We start from the raw sequence: 9,149 nt of genomic DNA on the forward strand, positions 1-9,149 counted from the left end.
CCACTGGATCAGCCCTTAATGCAACTGTTCCTAATTTGAGGGGAGGAAAACTGGGATTAAGCCAAGGCTTTAATGTAGGATGATAATCATTATCAAAATGCCATAGCTAATAAACAACCCTCCAGCAACGAGTTTGATCTGTGACTACTGAGCAGTTTGCCAGCTTGGATTTCTGAATTTGCATTGATTGCTCTTTGCATGCATCCAGAGACTCCTTCAACCTCACAGCTGCTGACACAAAAATTCCCATCTCCAACCCTCCTGAGGCTGAAGAGTTTTGAGGAAGCAGGGCTTGCAGGGTTATTACAGGTAAGATCCTGTCACCTGCTCAGGAGGGGCAAAGCAAGGAACCCCTGCAGCCACACCAGAGCTCTGCTTGAGGACAAGGACTCATCATCTACATTTATTTGAAGGAAAAGGGATAAAGGCATCACCCAGTGCAAGTGGAGCCAAAGGAGAGCATTATTTATGTCTGTGGTCCATACAATCTCTTAAATTCCTCTCCAGGCTGCAGGATAGAATTCTTTAGCTTATGCCCACCAGAGGCAGAGAGTGGAGACCCCAGGCCTGTTCCCCAGGAAAGAGGTCTGTGGCTCCTCTCTCTGCGCCTTTGGGACACAACTCAGTGTTTGCAGTGGCTCTTCCCTGGGATCCTGAGCACCAAACCATCTCTAAAGGTGCTGCCAGGTTTTATTTCATAGACTCTGAGTGCTCTGCTGCTGACAGAACAGCCCCTAAACAGCACACAAATGTTTCTACAGCTGCAAGGAGTGTCAAAAGATCCTTTTACTAAATAGCATCACGCCCAAGGGTTTTGAAGGATTCATTTAGCACATCTAACCATTCTCTTCCTCCAGCTATTTTATTCCTGTGGTGGTAGATACTGCACAGGGCTACACAGCCAAACTGTGCTAATCATGGCTTTACTGCATGCTCAACACACAATCCCAGCTCCACTGATCTGCACTTTGTGCCAAGCAGAGGGAAGGAATCCCTAACGTGCATAAAAGCATTTATTGTGGCCATTTTGTAACAATAAGAGTGCTGAGGCATCACTGTGTTCAGGAGCTGCTCAGCTAGACTGGGATGGGGACAGCGGCTGCCCTCAGAGAATTCCTAATTTGAGAGGAGGAGAAAGGAAGGCAGGCTGTGCCCAGGTGGGGAAGGGCAGCACTGCCACTTGCAATGACAAAGGCCTTTGTGGCAGGGCAAGAGGTGAGGCTCTCCCATTCTCCCTTGTCATGGCTGACCAAGATCCCACCCCTACAAGTGTTGAAGGCCAGGCTGGATGGGGTTTTGAGCAGCCTGGTCTAGTGGGAAGTGCCCTGCACATGGAGGGGAGATTGGAACAAGATGTTCTTTGAGGTCCCTTCCAACCCAAACCATTCTGTGGTTGTAGGAAGATTCTTCCCCAGCCTAGAGATCCTCCACTATTGAATATGACATATTCACACATGTCAATAAGCCAAATGCAGTGTGCAATTATTATCTTCCAACATGCCACGCTGGAAGGTTTTTTCAATGTTTGTTATAAAGCATGCAAACAGCCTCTTGCTGTGATTGAACTGCTTTAATTCCTCCCAAAGCTCCCTCAGCCAGCCTTTGTTAAAGCACAGAGAGTGGGGCAGGATAACCCTGGGGCAGGGTGGAAATAGTCACATTCCCCCACTAATCCTTCAGGCTGCTCCTCTCCAACAGCACAGCGGAGCCAAACAGCATCCCTGACCCCAAACAAACCCACAGGGCCACCAGAAATTCATGGTATTGCTTGTCAAAAGTCTTCTGTGCTGGCTCTGTGGGATTTCTGAGCGCTCTCTGACCTGTGTGTGAGGCCACTTAGAGCTCAGGTGGGGACAGCCCCTGGGAAATCACTTTCTGTAATTCAGTCTCATGAACAACTTGGTAAAGGAAAAATATCTGATGAAAATCAAATGAAACAAACAATACAAATGATTAAACAACTGACATGACTCAAACCCCCAAACCAGCAGGAGATCTCAGAGGGGAGGAATGCAGAGATTAAAAACTTTCCCCTGAAGACAGTCCTTAGGGGTGGTTTCCTTCCAAATTGGGTCATTAGTCCCATTTTTCAGACTACCACTTTGGATCTATTCCACCTGATCGGCCAATTCTTCCACTCGGTCACATCCCTCAGGGAAGTCATAACCTCCTGTCTGCACTTTCCCTGCTTGCTTCCCTGGGAACAACACCAGCTACAAACCCAGATTTACGACTTGGCTGAGAGAGGAGAGCTGAGGGAAGCAGAGAGGGAACAATTCAGTCAAACAAGACACGGCTGGGATCAGTAGCAGAGGTGCCAAGGGAAACACTGGAGGAGGGGAGAGAGGTCTGAACGTGCTCTACTCAAAGATGTGCAACGCTTTGGGAGCCCTGGAGAAACAAAGAGACATCCAGTGAGCTGCCCTGGCCCAGCCCAATGGCCACAAAGGCCAGCAGGGAACATTGATGCCTCAGGTTCAGCTTTTTATTTTTCAGATTCTGTGCTGCTTCAGTGTGTGGGTCTGGGCTTCACATCAGGGGATGGTGAGCTCTCTGCACAGAGCAGGGAGACAAAACAATTCCTGCTCCAGCTGGGGACCAAGGACAAATGATCCAAATCTCAGCCCAAGAGCACAAACAACGTGGGCTGAAGACAGAAAAACAAGCAGGATGGGACTGCAGGGGTTAAAGCTGGAATTGGACAATGAACTGCAATGTGCACATGGAGCAGAGCTGAGCCCAGGGAGAGACCCCGTGGACGCTCGTGCATTTTGGGACCATTTTGGTTCATCTTGGGTGCAGCCCTGGCTGGGCTCTTGTGCTGCCCAAGATGGATCCATGGAGGCCTTTTCATAAATCCCTGCTTTATTCTTTAGCTCTGCCCAGCCTCTGTTCTAGGTCAGCCTTCACAAGGCATCAACATGGCATTTTAGGGCATGTGACCCACATCCAGTCTGCAGCACAAAGCACTGCTTTAGGCCTGGGAAGTTCCATTGCTTTTGGGGTTTTCCCAAAGCCATTTTGGCTGGTCATCCTTTGGTGGACCTTCCTGCATCACAGTCTCCTCTTTCGTATATATATATATATATATATATAATGAATAGTGGTCTCTCATGATCTCTGTAGCTGAGTCAGGAAATTGCATTTTAATTTTTTTCCCACTGGAATTTTTTCCCCTCACCTCCCTGTAAACACCAAAGTGTTCCCTAGCAGTGTTATTCCTTTGACATTTCTCTGTAACATCACCAAGGAAAGCACTTAATTCTCCACATTTTCCAGCCAGGCCCACCTCCCACACACAGCACAGACCCACAGAACTGCACAGATGCTGGTGGAGTTTTGCCACCAAGGCACCACTTCAAGCAGACAGAACTGCCCACTTTCAAAATCCACTGTGCCAAAGAGCCTACAGAGCATCTGCATTTTCCTTTAATTAGGCGGATGTGCACAACATGAGATGATATCTAACATTTTAAAAATCCATACATTCTTTTTCATTTCTTCCAATATTTTTCCTCTTGAATTTCTGTCTAAAGGGACAAAACTCCGAGGCTGAAACTCCCATTCTAGATGAGTTAAAACTCACTTTTTTGGCTAATACATCTGTCTTGGTTTGAACAGACAGGTGTCTGCTAAGGAAGGCAGGAGCCTCCCCTGAAATGGAAAATGTAAACCCCCTCCTTCTGAATTATTATAATTTTGAAATTAAGGGACTCTCAGTCAAGGATATGAGAGTAGGAATAACAGTTCTTTATGAGGAAAATTTTTAAAAATAGTACAAATAAAAAACTACTGGCAGAATCAGACTAGGAGCTGACCCCCTGTGTGTCAGGGTGGTGGCACAGTCCCATCCCATGGGGGCTCAGCCCTCCTGCAGTGCCAGCTGTGCTTCTGCTGGAGCAGGGATCCTGCACAAGGGGGGAGTTTTCCTCTGCAGCTCCAGGGCTGCTGGAGATGGGCCTGCTCTCCCTCTGGGAATGCAGGGCAGGAGAAAGCTGCTCCTCTGGGAAGGCAGGGCAGGAGAAAGCTGCTCCTCTGGGAATGCAGGGGGCAAAGGCTGCTGTGCTGTTCCAGGCTCAGATTGTATCCAGGTAGGAATGCTTGGCTCCTCCCCTGGGCGGAGCATCTCCCCATGGGATGCTGGAATTTGATCAGCCCTGCAGGGACACTCCCTGGCCATGGACAGCAGAGATCTGCTGGAGGGAGGATTGGCTGTGGGAGAGACAAAGAACACTGCCCAGGGAACAGCAGAGAACTGTCCCAGCTCTGACAGACGGGGACAGAACACACACCCAGCTCCCCCTTTCAGCCTGAGACAACCTCAGTTCTGCTTTCTGCCTGTGTGTGAGCAGCTCTGCATTCACCCTGCCCAGCTCTGAGATCCAGGCTACGGCACTGAGCTTTGGATCACAGCCACTGGGACTCACCTCAAGGAACTCAGTGCCAATAAGTCAGACCTTAGGGTGATATATCATCTCAAAGTGCTTCTCTCTCCTTTCCTTGGTGTCCTTCCAGACACCAAGCAGGAGTTTCAGATGCTGAAAGTCCAGGCTGCCGTGGGCTTTTGGGCGTCAGGTAAAACGAGTCTGGCACTTTCTGGTTGGTGACTTTGGCTGCCACACTTCACAAAGTTAAGGCAAAAAAGCCCCAGCTTTTCAACATTTTCACACAGGAATGGTGGAGGAGGCCACAGGCACATTTCATCTTGTTTAGCAGCACCATTCAAACCTCATCTCTGGCTCATGAAAAATGGCTGGAAACTCTTCCTGACCCCAGTTGACATCTCTTGATTAACAGCCTCTGTCACTTTTATTTTGGTTACTCTGAACACAGTTTCTATTCTGTGCCCTGATGTAATATCACCAGGATCCAAAGAATCAAACCAGCCTGGGAAGTGGTGTAAAAAAAAAAAAAAAACATAACAAAATCGTTTATGACTAGCCAGATGAAAAATAAAAAAGGCTGAAAAACAGTTTGGTGGCACTTTGAAGAGTGGGGATGAACAATGCCATAACTCATGACATAATCAAAACTCCAGACAGGACAGAATTAGCTCCCCGCAAGCTCAAATTAAACCTCCTCTCTAACAAACCCTGGAGGTGCCAGGGAAGCAGCAGCCTGTGCCCACCAGCCCCTCAGCCCTGCACAGCCCCAGGCTGGCAGCCACAGCCTCTTCTGTCTCAAAATAGCTCCCAGAGGGAGCATTCCCAGAAAACAAGGAGATAGAGTGCAAAGATAAAATGTGACATTGGACCAGATCCCAGGTATCTTCTCAGCTCTGTGATTATTCATCCCGCTGGGAAACGAATCACATCTGAAATTAATGATGGGTTTTCCCCAGGGCATAAAAGCCTTGTCCCTTTGCTGCACCACATTCAAAACCAGGACAGAGCCAGAGCTCCCCACCTCAGACTGGAGTTTTGTAGATATTTTATGTGAACGTGAATATTTTATTTTATGTGGAGTTACGGGGCTAATCCATGGAAATTGCTCAGCCACTGGCCAAAGTGCAGAGGGAGATGGTGCTGTGTAGGAGTGTGTCCCCTAATGACAAGAGTGGCAAAGCTAGCCTTTGTCCCCCAAAAAAGGAAAGAAGCCCAGAAGTTTCTCTCAACTATTAGGTCAAAAGCCACCTTATAGGACCTCAGGGACTTCACAAAAAACTCGAGGTCATCTAATTGGATAGAAGCCAAAAGGTCGTGCCTGGCCCATCAGGTAGAAAAGAACAAAAGAGCTAAAAGGCTTTTGTGAAGTGTTTTTACCAGGAGCAGACCCCTGTACCTGGCTCGAATTTTTCTGTTTGTTATTTTGCCTTTTATTAAACCTTTTTTGTTTCTAACACTGCAGCAGAAGCCATCCTGCTTATTTTCTGCCCCCAAAGTAATACCTAAGCTGTCCTTGGGTGTATTACATTTCTTTTGAGGGCTTATGAGACCTGGCCCAAGAAAAAGAAAAATAATAGTGCTGGAGGAGCGTGGGCAGACCCAGAGGTTCCCCCACTGTGGGACACCACTGGCCCAGCAGCAGGACATGGGCACAGCAGATTTAGGAGCCCCTCCAGGTTGAAATGGCCACAGCAGCATGGGCTGCAGGGTAAGGCAGGAAATGAAAAGGAAAACAGAGTGGGGTGCATAAACCCAGAACATTCCAGGTGGAGAGGGGAGCTCCAGCCAAGGCAAACCATATTTGCATTCCTGCACAACAATTTAGGTACAGGGCCTTGAGACCAAAGACAACCAATAAAAGATAATTATTCTGGAGACTGGCTAAAATAGAACCACCTGTGCCCAAGCTCTGATTAAGCACAGCCTTCCAAACTAATCTCCAGTGGAGTGCTAGTGGTTTGGGCTCAGCCTCAGCCTCTTCTGGCCAAGGTCTGGTGAATCAGAGACAAGTCACAGCCAAGTCCCAAAGCCCTCCTGACATGTTACCAGTGCAGGAGGGGAGCGGGCCGAATGTAGCAATGTGGGTTGGGAATTTCACCTGGGTTCTTTCCAATTGTTTAATTACAAGAGGAACTGATGGAGAGGGAATTTCATTTTCACTGCAGCAGTTTCAGTGAGGAAGCCCAGTGATGCTCCCTCACAGGGATAGAGCCTGACAAGGAACATTTCTTGGGCATTTTGCTTCAATTTTCTACCTGCCTGTTGCTTCTACCTTTGCTGCTTTCTACTTCTTGCCACACTCTTCCTTTATCTTGGAGTGACTCATCAGGTGTCTCTCTGGCTCCAGTCCTTGGCTCGGATTTAATGAGGCTGCTCCAGCTCTGCAGCAGCTCCCTGCAGCACTGCTCTCAGTCAAGGCCGACAGCAGAGCCCTGACCACAGACGTGCTGCTACTGAGTTCTCCCCAGCATCAAAGCTCAGAGCTTGTGCCCATTCCTCACCAGCCCTGGGGACAGCTTTCATCTTCAGAACCATGGCACAGAGGGCTGGCCTCAGACCAGCACCACCTTTCCATGCTCATCCCCCTCGGAGCTGCAGCGGGCCCACATGACGGAGCACAGCCTGTCCACAGCAGCTGCTCCACACCCACAGACCCTCTCCTCCTTCCCTTTCCTGCCCAGGATTCCACCCCTTCCTTCCAACAACACCACCAGCACCCCCACCCCTCCCAAGGAAAGCAGGGAGGGCTTTGGCAGATTCCTGCACCTTCCTCTCCCCACAGGCACAGCCCAGCCTCAGCTCGTTTGCTTTGGAGCCCAGGCTTATTTTTGCAAATCCCTGCCCCAATAACGTATTTCTAGCAGAGCATTGAAGAGCTTGGCATTTTCCCTGCCCAGATGACCTGCTGCCTGTTGGTTCACCTCCCAAAGCCCAGCTTGGGACCCTCCTTCACACATTCTGTTCATTTTAGCAGTTTATTTGGTAAATGTTATGGTCTGCACCTTGACCTGACCCATCACAGCTCTCAGCACTCTGTCTCCCCTTCCTGCACATGTAGCACGAGCCAGCCATGCAGGAGAGTGTTTAACCAAGTAACTGGAGCCATATTCTCAGCAGGGGAAGCCTGGCAGAGAAAAGAGTATTTTCCTTGGTAAAAAACACCCGGCAGGAAAATCAGCTCCACCTTACAGCTCTGTCTTGCTTTCCTTACTCCCAGAAGCATCTGCTTTGCGCAAAATTATCAGAACATGACCCTGTGCACTTCCCATTCCTGACCTTTATTTCTCATTTACATATAAAGGCTCATGGTATGTGAGGTTTATACTTTTTGCAATATTGGATGTTGACAGCTCATCCTTTGCATCGATAGCAGGCTGCACCATCTGAAGTACATAATCACTTTCACAGCCCATTTCTTGGTATACACTGCAAATAAAGTACAGAGCAGATTTTTCAGTCTATTCTTTGCTTTTTGCCCATGGATACCAAGCACTTAAGGAGCCAGCAATACATAGCAGGCAGCAGGCTTTTAGGGCTGGGGCAAATAAAACCAAAACAGGGCCTAAGTAGCTTGGAGATTTTCAGGGCCTGAGAAGCTCTGTGTTCTGAGGCTGCGTGAAGAGATTTGTTATTAAATGCCACATTAAATAAACTATCAAGCAAAGCACTGCAGTCTGCCACCACAGGAACACAGCTGGAGTCCCCTTCTGTCCTCACCTCCCTGCAGTGGGGCTTTCCCTGGTGACCCCCAGTAACTCCACACATTATACAGCTCAGATCCCAGGCTATTCCCAAAATCTAGGTGGCTCATGAACAGTATAACACTACATCAACACCTAAAAATCTATTCTGATCCTCTTCTTCGTGTTTTGTGTCTTCCCCAAAATCTCCTGAGCCAAAGCCCATGGGACCATCTCCTCTTGATTTGCTGGACCTGACCTGCTTTGGAGCAAATTTCAGCCTCCTGCACTCATGAACCAGCTGCTTACATCCCCTCCAGAGCCTTCTATTATTAATGCCTTTGCTTTTTTGGGGGTCTGCAAGTTTCTCTATTCCTTGTTATTTTTGGTTTTTTCCCTTTCACTTCCCTAGAGGTTGGTCTATTTCTCCCTCTCCTTGAAGATCCTGTTGCAATTCACAGGCTAGTGATTGAAAAAGTCAAAACACACCCTTTTATTACAGTACTGTGGATGTAGTACTTATAAATACTTCCCAGTATTTATGAGCATTTTTTCCTCCAAGGAGGTGCACAAATACAGAAAAACTAAACACACTGAGCTCTGCAAGGGAGGAAATCCATCAGAGCTCAGAAAATGTAAAAATCTATTTCTCCACAGAACAGTTATCCATGTTCCTAATTGAACTTAATATTTGTAATCACTCAGGTCATGTTGAAGAGCCCTGTTGACTCACCAGAGAATAATTATGCCAAGTCACCTTCATATTTCTCATTTAACATAGTCCAAGAGATAACCAAAGGAACTAGAGAAAAGATAATTACAAAGGACAATAAGTAAGCTGGAGACAGACAACGGAGTTGGTGGCAGAAACAGATCCAGATCCAGAGCTGCCAGATGTCCTCCTGCACAGGCAGGGCTGGGAAGGGTCTGGCAGCAGGGCTGAGGTGTCACCTCCCAGTGCCAAGGGGGGCAGGAGACAAACCCCTGCCCACAGGGAAATCCAACCGGAAGATTTTTCAGCTGGGATCCAGCAGGGCTGGATCAGGACCCTGCTCAGACACTTGCCTATCTGTTTCTCTGGGTC

The 9,149-nt window shown here is 48.2% G+C and overlaps 1 long non-coding RNA gene across 1 annotated transcript in view; it reads right to left on the reverse strand.

Moving 5' to 3' along the window:
• Nucleotides 1–6,744, reverse strand: part of LOC135284258 (uncharacterized) — a 29,549-nt gene extending 22,805 nt beyond the window's left edge. Inside the window, exon 1 of the long non-coding RNA XR_010349690.1 lies at nt 6,658–6,744. This is a non-coding gene — a long non-coding RNA (uncharacterized LOC135284258). The remainder of the gene's footprint in view (nt 1–6,657) is intronic.
• Nucleotides 6,745–9,149: the final 2,405 nt, after the last annotated feature.

Source organism: Passer domesticus, chromosome 20 (assembly GCF_036417665.1).
Source record: "Passer domesticus isolate bPasDom1 chromosome 20, bPasDom1.hap1, whole genome shotgun sequence".
NCBI classification, from domain to species: Eukaryota; Metazoa; Chordata; class Aves; order Passeriformes; family Passeridae; genus Passer; species Passer domesticus.